A 13816-nucleotide genomic window follows, 5' to 3' on the forward strand; every position below is an offset into this window, starting at 1 on the left:
GGAGATAAACTATTCACAGCTTCTGTTTTTTATTGTGTCACCTCTGAGACTGTGCTCTCCATCAGCAGAGGTGATGAAGAAAATGGTGGTGATTACAATATATTTTGCACTTAGAATTCAAACGGTGGAAGTTGCCAACAACATATTTTACACTTATTATTGTAACATCTGTCTGTTTATATACATTTGTGTACATGAGGGAACTGAGTATGGACACTCAATATTTACTTTAACTCTATATAAATATATACAAGAAGTGATGATTTATAATAACTAATATCATTTATGTGGTTGAATCTACCGGTTTGAGAATACAGGTGTTCTCAGTGGTTGACCCTCACACAATGGGAGTCCCATTGAAGCTTGCTGCTAACACCAAGATCTGAGGTCATATAGCTAATGCATCTGCATGTGCATGCTAGTATAGAATGAATCAATGACAGTCTACAGGCATTTCTTGCAACAGATGCTCAGCACTGCTACCAATGAAAAGGGATATTGTTGAATGGAAAAGGGAACATAACCAATTATACAAAGAAGTGAGTGAATTGAGGAAGGAAAATGCACTATTAGTTAGGGAATTGGAAGAAGTGAAAAAGGAAATGGCTAAAGTAAAAGATTATAATGAAAAGATGAAAAATGAAGACACAAATAAAAATGAAACTTTGTCGGGGGAAGGTAATGAAAAAATATCAATAAAGGCAGGCAAAGTTGGTGTTATGGCGGGATAATTCCCAAAGAAACATTGTTTTTCTTAGCTTTAATCTTCACCATGTTTACATGTGCCCGCCATGGCTCAAAATCATAAGTACTGGTATCTCTATGCCAGGCGTCAGTGGGCAGTAACAAAACAGTTAAGTATTATGAAAGAGAATCAGAACACAATATAACTTAGGATCAAACTCTAAGTAGTAAATGAAACACAAACATGAATCCTTACATCCCTTTTTCCTTAATTTTGTATGACATAACCAATTAGGGTGCCACACAATACAGCACTACTTTCCTTAATTCCGACGGAATTACCACTCTATTTCTGAACAACACAATTTCATCATGAAGGCTAAGATCATTTTTGATCTTGGAGTACTCTGACACATTTGGGTTATTTTGCCAACCAAATTTAAGGTTATTTACAACATGTTTAAGAACTGGGTCCTTTCTGGTATACAGTTTGACTTTGTCCAAAACAATATCACTATATGCCATTACCTTGATTAAATTGACATATTCAACAGGTACACTAGATTCATTGTCCGAATCTACTATGGGTAATCTACTTAAAGCATCCGCAACCTGATTTTCTCTGCCTGCTCTGAACACCAGATCAAAGTTAAACTGTGATAACAACAGAGCCCAACGCTGCAATCTGGCATTGGCATGAATTGGAATTTGTTTCTGTTTACCAAATAAACCTAACAATGGTTTGTGATCCGTTTTTACAACAAATTCTCTTCCTAGTAAGAAATATTTCAACTTAACTACTCCATAAACCACCGCAAGAGCCTCTCGATCCAGCTGAGAGTAATTCTTTTCAGCGGAAGATAACTTCTTACTGGCAAAATACACAGTCTGTTCTTCCTTATTCACAACTTGTTTGAAAACACATCCAACTCCAACTGGGTATGCATCAACCTCTAAGATAAGGGGAGAACAGCCATCAAAATTTGACAAAACTCTTGAGTTACACAATTCTTTCTTAATAGTCAAAAAAGAATTTTCTTCTACCTTAGTCCACTTAAAGGTTGCATTTTTCTGTAGAAGATCATACAAAGGAGCAAGAATTGTAGCAAATTGTGGAACAAACCTACAACAATAAGTTACTAAGCCAACAAATGACTTTACTTCTGCCACCGAGGTAGTAGCTGGGGCTTGAGCAATTGCTCTTATTTTACATTCAGAAGGCTTTATACCCTTCCCACTCACATCATATCCTAGATATTCAATTGAATCAGCTTTGAGTACAGATTTACTTTTATTTACCTTGACATTATTTTCTTGAAGTATGCCTAGTACTTTTAAAAGTCTTTCATCATGTTCCTGTTCAGTGGAACCAGTTACAAGAATGTCATCCAAAAATACTGCTACTCCTGGAATTTTACTCATTAACTGAACCATGAAGCGCTGAAAAATAGCAGGAGAGGAAGCAAGCCCAAAAGGTAATCTGTTGTATTTAAATAGACCTTTTGGAGTGTTAATCACTAAGTACCTCTGAGCCTCTTCATCTACTGCCATTTGCAGATAAGCATTTTTTAAGTCCAGCTTGGAAAAGAGTTGTCCCTTTCCAACTACAGACAAAAGTTCATCCACCTTTGGTAATGGATACTGATCTACTAGCAAAAACTGATTGAGGTATTTAAAGTCTGCACATATGCATACATATTTCTGGTCTTGTTTTAAAACTGGTACTATCGGGGCTGCCCATTCACTGAATTCTACAGGGGAAATGATACCCTCCTTAACTAGGTTGTCCAACTCGTCTTCCACTAACTTTCGAAAATGGAATGATACTGTACGAGTTTTGTAACACTTAGGTACAGCTTCAGGTTTAAGATGTATTGCTGCCTTAACACTAGTTATGGGTTTTGTTGAATCAACTGTGTACTCATCTAATAAGGTACTAGCATTCACAATATTATTTACTCTAGACACTCTAGAGGCATCAGGAATACCTGTAAGAGAAATTCCTACTTTCTTCTGTAAATCTTTACCACATAAATTAATATTACCAGAAGCTACAACACAAAAGGTATGTTCCAAGACATAATTATTATATGATAATGTAACATCCTTTTCCTAAAACATCAATGGCTGTGTGACCATAAGCACGCAACACTTTATTAACAGGTGACATGGATAGTTTTAAGGAATGTACCCAATTTTCTGATAATGTGGAAACACAAGCACCTGTATCAATCTCAAATGGTATTAAATTGTCATTAATCTTGAAGTTGACTAACTCAGATTTAACAGAAAAGACATCTGATTTAACACCAAACAAATTATTATCTGCACTGTCTGAATCTGAAGAATCTTCCAGTCTGTTTGCATCTGATTTAACAACAAACAAATTGTTATCTGCACTGTCTGAATCTGAAGAATCTACCAGTCTGTTTGCATCTGATTTAACACCAAACAAATTGTTATCTGCACTGTCTGAATCTGAAGAATCTACCAGTCTGTTTGCAGCTGCAATTCCTTTTCCCTTACTTTTCTTTTCAAGCTTTGAATTTGTGAATCTACAGACTGCTTTCAAATGTCCCTTTTTACCACACATGTTGCAATGTCTTTCTTGAAACCTGCATTTTTCACTTACATACATACATACATATACCAAGGCTTTTTCCCCCTTCCAAGGGAGGTAGCCAAAAAGGGAAAGGCATAAAAACACTCCCACCCATTTCATCCCTAAATACACTCCACACCCCTCCCACCCTTCCTCTCATCTGAGCACCTCCTGGATGACGGGTCATCCCTGCACCCTGCCCACCGCCCTGGGTCAGAAGCAGTGTCGCAAGACACAGTACATCCACAGCAAGGCCGCTTCATTTAATCGGCGACCCCCCCTCTCCGTCCCCCTTTGCATATAAGGAGATGACGGGGAGAAATCCCTTCGGGCTGCGTCAAAAATTTACTCACACATACTACCCCACCCCCCACCCCCCCGCCCATTCCTCCTCATGCAGTCAAAACATCATCCATATACAACCATTCTCCACTCACCTCTGTCTTCCGTCCTCTCCCTTCCTTCCTCAACAGACATTCCCCTCTTCCCCAAAGCCCCCTTCACCCCATCCATCCACCTCATCCTAGGACGTCCCCTCATGTTCACTCCCTCCACATCTGCCTTCCATACCTCTTTTACTAGTCTTTCTTCACTCATTCTTTCCATGTGTCCAAACCATCCTAATATTCTTTCATCAACCCTATCTCCCAAATCCTTTTTCACCCCTGTTCTCCTCCTCACCTCCTCATTTCTCACTCTATCTAGCCTAGTAACCCCCACCATACTTCTCAGACACCTCATCTCAAACACATTCAAACTCCTTCTCTCTTCTTCTCTTATGTTCCACGTTTCTGCCCCATACAATGCTGTTGGCACAATCACTCCTTCATACAGTCTCCTCTTCGCATCCATTCCCAAATGTCTATTTCTCATTACACTCTTTAAACCACCAAGGCATTTACTCGCTTCTCTCAATCTACATTCTACCTCCACCTTCACTCCACCTTTTCCTGCTACACTTGCACCCAAGTATCTAAAACTATCCACTTCCTCCAGTCGCTCTCCCTTAATGTTCACTTCCAGTCTACTGCCACTTTCACCCCTTGTACATCTCATCACCTTACTTTTACCCACATTTATCTTTAGCTTTCTTCTATCACATACTCTCCCAAACTCTGCCACCAGCTTCCTCAATCCCTCCTCTGACCCTGCCACAAGCGCAGTGTCGTCTGCAAACAACAGCTGGCTCACCTCCCACTTTTCTCCATTTTCTTTAACCATCTCCAATCCCTGACTCACTACCCTAGCATTCACCTCTCGCACCACCCCATCCATGTATAAGTTGAACAGCCAGGGCGACATAACACATCCTTGACGAAGTCCCACCTTTACTTCAAACCACTCACTCTCTCCATTTCCAATCCTAACACATGCTCTACTACTCACATAAAAACTCTTGACAGCTCCCAAAAGCTTTCCTCCTATCCCATAAATCTGCATAACCTCCCACAGTGCCTTTCTGTCTACCCTATCATAAGCCTTTTCCAGATCCATAAAAGCCCAAAAAACATCCTTCCCCTTTCCTATAGCTTTCTCACATATCTGTCTTACCACAAAGATCTGATCTACACAACCTCTACCCGTCCTAAATCCACACTGTTCCTCACCAATTACTCCTTCTGTTCCCCTTCTAATCCTCTCAATTAAGATTCTCCCATAAGCCTTCCCTACTACACTCAACAGGCTAATCCCTCTGAAATTACTACATTCACACTTGTCCCCTTTTCCCTTGTAAAGAGGAACTATACAGGCACTACTCCAGTCCTCCGGTACTCTACCCTCTCTCCAGCAAACATTAAATAATCTCACCAACCAGTCCACCATCACTGAACCTCCCTTTTTCAGACATTCTGCATGACATCCATCCAGACCAGGTGCCTTACCTGCTTTCATCATCTTTACAACTGCCTTCACCTCATCCTCCCTTATTTCTCCTCCATTCTCCTCACTCATCACTCTCATTTTCTTCGTATTTCCCACTGCAGCTATCTTTCCCTCCCTATCCTCCTTCACATCCTTTTCACTTACATGGTGAAAACCATAGTGTTTGCATGTAAGCTTAGGCTTACTATTACCTGATTGATAATAACTAGAGGTCTTAGGGTCATGTCTACTTCCTTTTTTCTTGTGGAAATTTTGACTCTCTGATACCGCTCTTATACTGTTATTTTCACCCACAAATGCCTGTTCCATATTTAATATTCTATCAAAAGTATCCTGGGAAGTCAAAGTTTGTAATTTGACATTTTCTGCCACTAGATTGGGGAAATAAGTTTCATTGTCCACCGCCATGAACAACTGATCTCGTACACGGTTGTCAAACTGATCAGCGAAATTACAGTCTTTGGCCAGAGCCTTTAACTCTGCATATAGATTATTCAAACTTTCACCTGGCCGTTTTTTCCTTTGTTGAAATGCTACAAGACTTCTATGGTAGGATGGAGTGACTATGTAGTACTGCTTTAACGCTTTCACTAAATCACTAAATGATTTTGTATGAGGAAGATCAGGAGCACAGATCCTTCCCAACTCTGCGTACACAACACTTCCAACAGACACTAATAATAAGTTTTTCTTCTTCACTAAATCTTCATCACTGGTGCCAGTTATTCCTATATATTGGAAGTGAGTTTCCAAAAGACTCAGCCATAGGTCTAGTGAAATCCTATCTGGCTCAAATCTGTCAATCTGTCTATCCTTAGACATCTTTTTGTGCAAACACTAAGAATCACTGCCGATGCAAAAGCCGGTGCCTAATCTGAGGCTAATAATGTATTGTAGACATACTTACAGTCGTGTAATTTCAATGTCCACTTAACCATAGCACTCATTATCCAATTTTTGTCCTCGTCGCCACTTGTTATGGCAGGATAATTCCCAAAGAAACATTGTTTTTCTTAGCTTTAATCTTCACCATGTTTACATGTGCCCGCCATGGCTCAAAATCATAAGTACTGGTATCTCTATGCCAGGCGTCAGTGGGCAGTAACAAAACATAAACAGTTAAGTATTATGAAAGAGAATCAGAACACAATATAACTTAGGATCAAACTCTAAGTAGTAAATGAAACACAAACATGAATCCTTACAGTTGGTGAAAATATAAAAAAATCAAACATGATGGAAATCAAAACCAAATGAAAGACAAAGAAAACCAAAAAATACTATTAAAAGAAATAGTCAAAGAACAAATGAACGAAAGTACAAAGGACACAGTAATAGAAGTAATAAAAGAAAAAAGAGATTGAGTAAAAGACACAATAGACAAAAAAAAAAATATTGTAATCTATGGTATCAAAGAAAAACATGGTCTAATAAAGTTCCAAAGGGAAAAAGAGGAGAAGAATATAGTTACAGAAATGCTAAAAGAAATACAGGAAGAGGACCAAGGACTCAAAAAGGCAATAGAAGAAATCTATAGGATGGGCAAATATTCTGAAGAGAAGAATAGGACTCTCAAAGTAAAACTTAATTCACAGAGAATAGCAGAAGAAATATTAACAAACATAGGAAAACTAGCAAAAAGCAAGAACTACAACAATTTATGGATAAAAAAGGAACCGAGTGATGAGGAAAAAGAAAAAGAAAAAACACTCAAAGAGGAAGCTAAGGAAAAACATGAGAAAAGAACAGAAAATGAAAGGAAGGAGTGTTTTTGGAGTGATGGACTTCGAGACTGAAGAAATGGTACGTAAGGGAAAAGGAAATGTAGAAGCAAGAAGAGGAAAAGAATTAAATATAATATATACCAACATAGACGGATTGATATCAGGAATAGATGAATGACTATCTGGAACAAGAAAAGCCAGATATAATGGGGATTGTGGAGACAAAATTGAAAGGATCATTACCACCAAAGGCCAAGGGTTATATAATTGTTGGTTCAGAAATAGAGAAACAAAGCAGGTTGGAGGAGTGATGTTGCTAACCGAGAAAGGCCTAAATTCGACAAAAATCACAGGAGAGAATGTAGAGTTGATTATGATAAGAGTTGAAGATAGAGATATGAAAAATAGAAAGTATGCAGTGATTTATGTCCCACCTAAAACTCATGCATGGAATGAAAGTGAACACTCCAAAATGCTGGAAGACATAAGAAAAACATTTTTAGGAAGGGATACCGGACAGAATGTCGATGAAGGCCAAAATATCATGATAGGATGTAATGTCGCTAGAGGACGAAATGTCACATTAGGATGTAATATCATAGGACAAAATGTCGCAATGGGATGTAATGACAGTGGAGGACAAAAGATCACGATGGGAAGTAATGATAGTGGAGAACAAAATATCACGATAGGATGTAATGATAATGGAGGAGAAAATATCACGGTAGGATATAATGTCAGTGAAGGACAAAATATAATTTTAGGAAGGGATACCGGACAGAATGTCAATGAAGGCCAAAATATCAAGATAGGATGTAATGTCAGTGGAAGACAAAAGATCACGATGGGATGTAATTATAGTGGAGGAAAAAATATCATGTACTTTAATGCTCGTAGTATTAGGAACAAATTTCAAGAAATAAAGGCGTATGTCAAAAGCGAAAATCCCGATATGATAGGAATAACTGAGACATGGTTAAATGGTACAGAGTTCGAAGCTGAATTTAATATTGCGGGATTTAAACACTTTCATCAGGATAGAAACCACAAGAATGGTGGGGGTGTTCTATTGTACGTTAAAAACAATGTTCATGCTTGTGTTTTAGAGAAAGTAAAACAGGATGCATATGATAGTTTGTGGGTTGAGTTAACCCAAACAAATGGACAAAAAATGAATATAGGTGTAATATATAGGCCAAAGACATTATCATTAGCAGACGACCAACTGTTATTTCAAGAACTGTCTAGTTTCTGCAACCGGGATTTATTGATAATGGGTGATTTCAATTTTACTGACATTGATTGGATGACCCTTGAACATGGCCATATAGGTAGTCGCTTGATTGATTTTCTTGGTGACAATTACTTAATTCAGAATGTAAAAGAGCCCACAAGATATGGAAACTTACTCGATCTTTTGATCACTAGCCGCGAAAGCATGGTAACTGATGTAGAAGTCGGTGAATCTGTTGCAAATAGCGATCAAAACTTAGTTAGATTCAAACTCCTAAACAATTTTAGAATAGATACTTGTGTTTCTAAAATACCCGATTTCAGTAAAGCTCAGTTCATAGGACTACGTCAGGATCTTCAGCTTACAGATTGGGAGGCAAAATTAAACGAAAGACCTGTAGATCAGATGTGGGAAATATTTCAAAATACGCTCACTAAGATGATTCAAACTTACATTCCTTTTAAGGACAGACGTCCCCCAAATCAGGCTCGCCCAAAGTGGCTCGACAAAGAAACTGAAAAAAGTATTGCTAAAAAGAGACAGGCTTATAAGAAATATAAGTGCTCGGGTGCATCTAATGACTATGAAAATTATATATCAATACAGAGAGATTTAAAAAAGACAATAAGGAAAAGAAAACGACAATACGAAATGAACATCGCTGATAAATCCAAAGAGAATCCCAAAGAATTCTATAGTTACATTAGAGATAAAAAGGTTGTTAGGAATCACATTGGTCCACTATTATCTGCTGATGGTCAACTTGAATATTCAAATGAAGGAATGTGTAATATCTTAAAAAATTATTTTAGCTCGGTATTCGTAAACGAAACACCTCAAAGTGAATTCCAAACTGAAACCTGTGAAAAGTCTGGGGTAAACTTACTACGGTAAATATAACAAAAGAAAAAATTAAAAGGTGTATAGACAAACTCAAAGTTAATAAAACACCAGGCCCTGACGGTTGGCATCCAAGAATCTTAAAGGAAATGAAAAATGAGATTGTTGTTCCATTAGAAATTATTTTCAAGAAATCCATCATATCCGGAGATGTCCCAAGAGAATGGAAGCTAGGTAACGTTACTCCCATATTCAAAAAAGGTGACAAAAAGAAACCAAATAACTATAGGCCTATAAGTTTGACTTCAATCGTAGGAAAAATAATGGAAACTATCATCAGAGATGCTATGGAACATCATTTAGAAAGTAACCGTTTGATAAATGATAGCCAGCATGGTTTCAGACGGAAACGTTCTTGCGTGACTAACTTACTCGAATTCTACAACACAGTTATCTCGAATTATGACAAAAGAAACAATATAGATTTAATATATCTAGACTTTGCAAAAGCTTTTGATACCGTCCCACACGAAAGACTACTTACTAAATTAGCTTTGCATGAAATAAGTGGTAGCCTATTAGGTTGGACTAGTAATTGGTTGAATGGTCGAAAACAGAGAGTTGTTTTAAATGGAAAAACTTCTGGATGGAAAAGTGTTGCAAGTGGAGTTCCTCAGGGTTCCGTTCTTGGGCCACTTCTTTTCATAGTATATATAAATGATATAGACCATGGACTAAAATCTACTGTTTCCAAATTTGCTGATGATACAAAACTGTGCGGAGTGGCAAATGATCACTCAAACCAATTAGATATTCAAGTAGATTTAGATAAATTACAGCAATGGTCTGAAAAGTGGCTAATGAAATTTAACACAAGTAAATGCAAGGTAATGCACATAGGTAAAAATAACAGTAAGTACGATTACAAGTTATTTGGTAATTCATTAACAAAAGTGGATAGTGAAAAAGATCTCGGCGTGATTATCAGTAACGACCTCAAATCATCCAAGCAGTGTATTTCAGCCTCTGAGAAAGCAAATAAGATTCTGGGACTGATTGCGCGATCTTTTGATTTCAAAAGTCCATCACTCATTAACAAGCTATATAAATCGTCAGTTCGTCCACATTTGGAATATGCTGTTTCCGTATGGTCACCGAATCTCATTAAAGACATTGACAGACTGGAAAAAGTACAACGGCGAGCCACAAAACTGATTCCAAATATCAAAAATAAATCATACGAAAATCGACTAAAACACACAAATCTGTTTTCCCTAAAAAAGCGTAGACTCAGAGGTGACTTGATACAGGTCTTTAAGATTTTAAAGGGAATTGACAACATCAAAAGTGACCAAATTTTCACATTGAATGAGAATCAGACAAGAAACAATGGTCTCAAACTATCCGGAAAATAGATTCAATTTGGAAGTAGGTAGAAACAACTTTGCCAACCGTGTAGTAAATGAATGGAATAAACTTCCTGCACAGGTAGTGCAATGTAGTTCAGTTCGAAGCTTTAAGAATCAGTTAGATAAATACCTAAGTAAGATGCTGTAATTATTATAATTGATCTTATATTATTTGTTTTTGTTTTGTTATTATTTGTCTGTCTGATTTTCATTTATTTTGTTTTTGTTTTGTTAACATTTGTCTGTCTGATTTTCATTTATTATTAGTTATATGTCAATTTATCATTATTTACTATTTACCTGTTTGTTTATTATTCAACTATACCTATGCATTTATTTATGTATTTTATTTGTTATTTACATTATTATAGTTTTTATTTATTGTTTTAATTATCAATATGATTTTTTTTTTCGCATCCGACCTAGATATGGATCAAAAGGTCTCCTGTCGGCATGCTCCGCCTTTGTAAAAACACTAAATGAAATACTAAAGAAGGAAATCTGGTAATTATGGGTGATTTTAACTTAAAAGAAATATGTTGGGAAGAAATGACTGTGAAAGGTGAAGATCACTGGGAAACATATTACTGGAAATGACCATTGATTACACATTGATGCAATGGGTCAAGGAAAATACCAGATATAGAAAGAATGATGAACTCTCAAGATTGGATTTGATATTCACATCAGACCCTGAAATTGTGGATAAAGTCGAATACAAGACACCAATTGGAAAAAGTTATTACATACTACTAGAACTAGAATTAAATTAAGAAACATATAGATTTTAATGAAAAACACAGAAAAGGAAGACTAATGTATAACAAAACGGAGTTTGGGAAACTTAGAAAATTATTTCAAGGAGCAAATTGGGAAAAAAAAATTATAATGAAGAAACAAAGGTGGAAAAGAATTGGACAATTTGGAAGGAAATCTATAATGAAGGAGTGGATAAGTATGTACCTAGACAAAAACAGGAAAGGGTAAATATAAAATCATGATATAATAAAAAGTGCAGTGAGGCAAAAGACAAAAGAGATAAAGCCTGGAAAAGATGGAAAAAGAAAAAAAAATCTGAAAATGGGAAATATACACAAGCTAAGAAATGAATATGTAAAAATACATAGAGAAGAAAAAAGAAATTATGAAAAGAGAATCAACACCGTGTGAGATCGAAGCCTTTATTGGTATGACATTTCGCTTGTTACAACTTTTTCAAGTACACTTGAAAAAGCTGTAACAAGCGAAACGTCGTACCAATAAAGGTTTCGATCTCACACGGTGTTGATTCTCACAGTCTTGTCGGCTTTTGCCATTGTGTTTCAATTATGAAAAGGACATAATTGACGAATGTAAAGATCAACCCAAATTATTTCATAGATATGTAAACAGCAAACTTAAAAAATAAACAGAAAATACTTGAAATACTTAAATTATGTCAAGGTAACAGAAAATGCACAGAAGATATAGAAATTGCAGATATTTTGAACAAATATTTCAAATCTGTATTCACCAAAGAGGAAAATCTTCAAAACTGTGATCAAAGAATTGAAGTAAGATTTCCTCCAATGAAGAAACTAAATATTACTCAGAATGAAATAAGGAATCAAACATTAACAAGTCACATGGCCTGGACAGAGTTGCAAACTGGATACTAATGGAATGTATAGATGAACTAACAGGAAAAATATACAAAATAATTGAATGTTCACTCAAAGGAAAACTACCAGGAGACTGGAAAAATGCCAATATAGTGCCAATATATAAGGGGGGAAATAAGGAAGACCCAACAAATTATAGACCGGTGTCCCTAACGAGTACAATAGTTAAAATTTGTGAGAGGATCATCAAAGATAGATGGACAAAATATCTGGAGGAGAATAATATATTGAACCCAAGGCAATTTGGATTCAGACAGGGAAGATCATGTACCACTAATTTGATTTGTTTCTATTCAAGATTGATAGATATATTGCAAGAAAGGCATGGCTGGGCAGACTGTGCCTTTCTGGACCTACCTACAAAAGGCATTTGATAAGGTACCACACAGAAAATTGCTATATAAACTGGAAACAATAGGCATACATGGAAAACTATTGAATTAGATGGAGGACTTCCTACATGGAAGAAGAATGAGAGTAATGCTCAGAGACAAATATTTAAAATGGGAAGAAATGAGTAGTGGCGTCCCACAGGGGTCAGTACTAGCTCTGATAATGTTTGCTATATATGTGAATGACATGGATGAAGGTATTGAAAGTTACATAAACTGCTTTGCGGATGACGCAGAGTTACTAAAGAGAATAAACTCCGAAATAGACTGTGACTCATTAAAGAGTGATCTGAACAAAGTCTTAGAGTGGAGCAAGAGATGGGAGGTAGAATTCAACATCAAGAAGTGCAGTATAATTGAATTTGGGAAAAGTAAGAATAGAATATCAGGACAATATAAAATTGATGAAAAAGAAGTAAAGAAAGTAAATTCTGAAAGGGACCTAGGAGTAATCATCACCAAAGACATGTCACCAGATACACTAGAGACACTAGAGCAAAGAAGAGAGAGAGGAGATTTGATAGCTATTTACAGAATCATGAAAGGCATAGAAATTATTGATAGAGAGAATCTGATAAAATGGGATGATAGAAATACAAGAGGACACGGAAAGAAAATCAAGAAAGACAGCTATAGAAGATATGTGAAAAAGAACAGCTTTCCTCACAGAGTAATAGACAGTTGGAACAAGTTAGATGAGAAAGTGATGTGTGCAAAAACAATACATAATTTTAAAAATAGTTTAGATAAAATTAGATATGAAGACGGGACACCACGAGCATAGCTCCCCTTCCCGTAAAATTCAACTAGGTAAATACAACTAGGTACAACTAGGTTAATACATATAAATAAAATAGTTGGAGATACATACAATTTGTTGAAATCATTAAAAGTGGCCTTTAAATATCTGGATAAGGAAATGATTAAGAAAATATTACAAACATAAGGCCAAACCTGGAATAGGCAGCACTGATATGGTCACCCAGTACAAAAAAAGAATATAAGAAAATTAGAATGCAAAGAGCAACGACAAAGATGGCCCCAACACTTTCAAACCTGACATATGAACAAAGACTGGCCGAACTGGAATTGCCAACCCTGGAACAAAGAAGAGAATGAGGGGATCTACTATCCATCTACATAATTATGAAAGGAAAAGAATGCCTTGATAGAGAGGACGTATTAATGTGGGACAGAGGAAAAACAAGAGGACATGCAATGAAACTCAAAGGATAACTACAGAAGAGACCTGAAAAAGAACAGCCTCCCACACAGAGTGATATATATATATGGAACAAATTGGATGAAGAAATAGTGTGTGCAAACACAATACAAGAATTTAAGAACAAACTTGATCTTGCGAGATACAAAAACGGGTCACCACGA

General features: G+C 36.5%; 1 protein-coding gene across 3 annotated transcripts in view; it reads left to right on the forward strand.

Moving 5' to 3' along the window:
* Positions 1-13816, forward strand: part of LOC143036412 (uncharacterized) — a 362560-nt gene that overhangs the window by 245212 nt on the left and 103532 nt on the right. The window lies entirely within an intron of this gene.

Source organism: Oratosquilla oratoria, chromosome 20, assembly GCF_046742065.1.
Source record: "Oratosquilla oratoria isolate Oo_2021 chromosome 20, ASM4674206v1, whole genome shotgun sequence".
In the NCBI taxonomy this organism is placed as follows: Eukaryota; Metazoa; Arthropoda; class Malacostraca; order Stomatopoda; family Squillidae; genus Oratosquilla; species Oratosquilla oratoria.